A 5,000-nucleotide genomic window follows, 5' to 3' on the forward strand; every position below is an offset into this window, starting at 1 on the left:
ATATAGTATATCATATACGTATGTATATACTACCAAGCATATTGAAAGCTTATAAGTCATTACTGTGTCCTTCCTGTGTTAGCAGTGCAATTAAATTACTTTTTAAGTTATTTCTACAGATTTTCTATAGAAATTAAAGCCAGCACTGAAAGTTACAATGTTTTGTATACAAATACGTCTCTGTAAACAATGCGAACAAAAAAAGAAAAAAACTGGTAATGGATGTATATGCATTTTCATTTTCAGGAGTTCTTGCCTTTTTCTCAGTACCACATCCAACCTGTTAACCATCCACAAACACATTGCTTAAATAGTCACCAAATATAGCAGGGTAGCACGGTTGGATATAGAAATCCTGAAACATCCATACACACCCGTTACTTTTATATCTTCAATTGCATTGTTTACATGGATGTATTCATATACGAAACATCATAGCTTCCAGTGCTGGCTCCAGTTTCTATAGAAAAATCTGTAGAGATACACTTTAAAAAATTATATTCTCTATACACACACACACACGTGTGTGTGTGTGTGTGTGTGTGTGTGTGTGTGTGCATATATATATGTATATGTATGTATATATATATATAAGAAATGTATGGTATCCCTGTAAATAAACATCCAGTTTTAGCTTCTTGATGAAAAATAAACAAAGCAGTTAAGCAACTGCTTTCATGTTATCTTTCTCTCTCTCTCTCTCTCCCTTTCTGTGGGCAGAAACAGAAATCAATCTATCTAATTTCTTATCTTATTCAACCCTCATTAAAGAAATGGTAATTTTTCTCCAATAAATGCTCTGAATTCAGATCAGTATATATATATATATATATATATATATATATATATATATATATATAGAGAGAGAGAGAGAGAGAGAGAGAATTATCATGCAAATTACAAGACATGTTGGAAATGCACTTAGCTGTTATTGGATTACGCATAAGGAGAGAAAGAGAAACACCAATATGAACAAATCTTTCGCTCTGTTCAAAACGCAGTAAAAACATTTAATTTCATTCCGCAGATGCTAATTCAAGTGCATAAACTCATAAACATGAAACTGTGTCCAATTTAATTATTTCCTTCGTTATTTATATCTATTTTTATAGGATTTTTTTGTTTCTTTTTCCTTAAGGTATTTTAGAAATTTAAAAATTTAGTTGTTTTTTCAGAGTCTAGACATCAATCAGCAATTATTTATTTATTTTTGCTTCATTTTTTTTCCTTTTCACATTTATTTATATGTTCAAATACTGATGCAATATTCTAATAACTGGGTCTTCCTCTCTGTGTGCATGTGTTTATGTATATGTTGATATATATATATATATATATATATATATGTGCATGTATACACACACACACACACACACACACGCACACATATATATATATATACTGTCATCATCGTCATCGTTTTCATCATTGAATGTCCGTTTTCCGTGCTGGAAAATATAAGTATATATTTATATATACAATATATATACATATACATGTACATACATGTGTCTATGTGTGTGTATAAGAAATGAGTGAAGGAGAGAGAGAGAAAAAAGAGAGAGAGAGAGAAAAGAGAGAGAGAGAGAGAGAAGTGGGGAGAGAAAATGTTATTGAAACATTCAAAGAATATATCCAGATGTAAGGCAGAAAATAGAAATGTGGAATCGCGAGCTAAAAGTCTGCAGATCTCAAATTAGTGTACAATGATGATGATGATGATGATTATTAATTTTATCAATCAACTTCTACAAAACAAGCAAAAGAAAAAAAAAAAAAAAGGAAGAAAGGCAATCTCGATTCTTATTTTCACTTCTTCCTTTCTGAATATGTGTTTCCTTGATGTTTATTGGTTGTTCACAAATTATTTTTCTCATCCTGGAATCTTTATTATTATTATTATTGTAATAATTGTCTCCCAGTGAATTTGTCAAATGGTGGTTGATTATGGCAAAAAATGGCTAATGCGAATGGAGCTACTCTGAGTAGGCACTTGTAGATTGGAGAACAGCAAATGGGTGGAAGTTCAAACCTTTAGTGGTCAGGGCAATCCTGGGTCTGTGGGGTTCCTTGATTGACTCTAGTTGGAGTTTTTCCTGCATCAGATGGACAGCAGCATCATTCATATCAAACACTTTCTATACAAAGTCTTTTTCCTTTCTTCTCCCCTACATCTTTTTATGTGAGCATCGGTTGCACAGTTTCATAGGAGCTGGCCACCTGGAAAGCTGCTGGGGTTCCATTTTGTCTGTGTTTGGCATGGTTTCTATGGCTAGATGCACTTTCTAACACCAACCTGCTTCACAGCGTGTACTGGGTGCTTTAAACATGGAACTGGCACTGGCACTCTTACGTGGCACTGGCACTCTTACGTGGCACTGGCACTCTTGCGTGGCACTGGCACTCTTGCGTGGCACTGGCACAGGTGTTTAGGATTTCTCACCTAAGACAGAAATATGGAGGAGCTGCCTGTATGGATGGATGGTCAATGCTTAGTCAACCAAATACACTCACAAAACTTTGGTTGTCTCAGGGATTTAGTAGAAGACACTTGCCCAAAGCGCCATTCAATGGGACTGAACCAGGGATCACAGGGTTCTGAAACAAACTTCTTAACTACACAGCCATGCCTCATCATTATTATCATTGTTGTTGTTGTTCTTCTTCTTGTTGCTAAATAAATACCAGTTGAACACTTGAGTCGATGTGACTTAACCCCAACCCTGACCTTGGGCCTAAATTTGGTAATAAAAATAATATAATTATTATTATTATTATTATTATTATTATTATTATAATAAATTTATTGACATATTTACTCAGTAGACATTGAATGTTTACGAGCAATACTCTCATGCCTCAAATAATATAGACTTGAATTTATCCGACAAAACAGATCTTCTGCTAAAAGAAATAAACACTGAAATAAGGAGAGAGATATGGAGTTCAAAAGAGGGAATTTAGACAAAACAATTTGAATAAAAGCAAATAATAGGACATCAAGAAAGAAAAGTCATCCAAACAAATGTCAAATTGTCCTCTTGTTTGTTTTCTTTTTATGTTTTCAACTTCTTCTTTTGAAGTAAGTCTTTTATTTTATTACTTAATATTTTGGCCGAGTATATGCTTTGTCTGATATAAATTCCAGTCTACTGCATTCGTGTGTGTATTTACAGGCATGTACACACACACACACACACATCTGTTTGCTCAAATGCAGACACACACACATATGTACATGTGGTGTGTACATGCAGCAACAAACATGTATATTTATGTGTGCTGGTATTCAGAAATATAAATGTTTGTCTTTCACATTATCATCCTTACCAGCAGCAGCAGTAGCTGCACTGTTGCCACCATCACCACCACTAGCAACAACAGCACCATCACCTCCATCACCATCACCAGCAGAATCAATATCAGTTAGTAGTAATCTTGTCATCATCATCATCATTTTGGTCATCATTGTCATTGTCCTCAACTTTGATGTCATCGTCATCATCATCATCATTGTCATCAATATTATTCCCCTCTTCCTCCCCTCCTCCTCCTCCTCCTCATTATCATCATCACGATCATTGTTGTCATCATTGCCATCATCATCATCATCATCATCATTTCTTTCAATATCCTCATCTTCCAATGTTGTATGGATTGGATGGCTATCATACCATTTCGTCACTTGATGCAGTCCTTAGCCATCCACCACACACACACATAACAACAAACAACAGAGATAACCATTTCTATCTGGTTGCGCCATTATGTTTTCCTGAATGATTTTCATGGCCATCCTTCCTCACATCCACTGCATGGATTGGATCCAGTTCTTTCCTCCATATAAACAACGGTTGTCTTGCAACAAGACTAAAGATAAGGAATCCTCTCTCAACTAGTTCAGTTCTTGCTTGAAGTTTCTTCCCTCCCAATTATTGCTTGTCTACGATGTGGCTCCAGGAGTCCACAATTCCTCAATTGTTCCTCCACATTTCTGGTATAAATATTATCGTGGGATGTGGCGATTGGACATGACTGACCAGAGAGTGAACCTGCTTTTGGTGACGGTACTTTTTGGCACTGAGGGCAACTACACGTACACACAAGCACACACGGGCAGAACTATGAAGATAGGTGCAAGGCAGTGCTCCAGCATGGCCACAGTCAAATGACTGAAACAGGTAAAAGAATAAAAGAATACAAAAAAGAATATATATAGACAACAGACAAATGATGATGATGATGATATATATCGTACACACACACATATATATATATCGTACATATATATATATATATATATATATATATATATATATATATATATATATATATATATATATATATATATATATATATGTATGTATGTATGTATGTATGTATGTATGTATGTATGTATGTATGTATGTATATATGATGGACTTGCACATGTTTTCCATTCACCAGATTTCCTTAAAGGTATTGTTTAGCCCAGGGCAATAAATAGATGACACTTTGTCCAAGGTGTCACTATGTGACATTGAACCCCCAAACCAAATGGTTACAAAGTGAACTGCTTCACTACACAACCATGCCTGGAATATAAAAACATAAAATATTTTCAAGACCAAATATAAATTCTCTAAAAGGAATAAATTCTTCTGTGACTTTTGCTTCCTCTAACTCTCAAGCCAAAAGTGTCTTTTGAAGACAAAATACTTAATCCTTATTAAATATCTTTAATTCTCACTGTGTTTGTCTATCAAACATCTTTGTATTCTTGCAAAATTCTGTCTTAGAAAACTTTGGGCCTAGAAAAGTTTTTTTTTTTGTTCTTTTTCATAAATCCTATTATATTTTGGAAGTCTAGATTTGTACTTGCTTGCCTTATGTATGTATGTATGTATGTATGTATGTATCCATGTACGCATGTGTGTGTGTATGTGTATGTATGCATGTGTGTGTATGTATATACAAACATATATACATAAGCATATATATACATATATACAAACATACAC

Source organism: Octopus bimaculoides, chromosome 18, assembly GCF_046866305.1.
Source record: "Octopus bimaculoides isolate indiv1 chromosome 18, ASM4686630v1, whole genome shotgun sequence".
In the NCBI taxonomy this organism is placed as follows: Eukaryota; Metazoa; Mollusca; class Cephalopoda; order Octopoda; family Octopodidae; genus Octopus; species Octopus bimaculoides.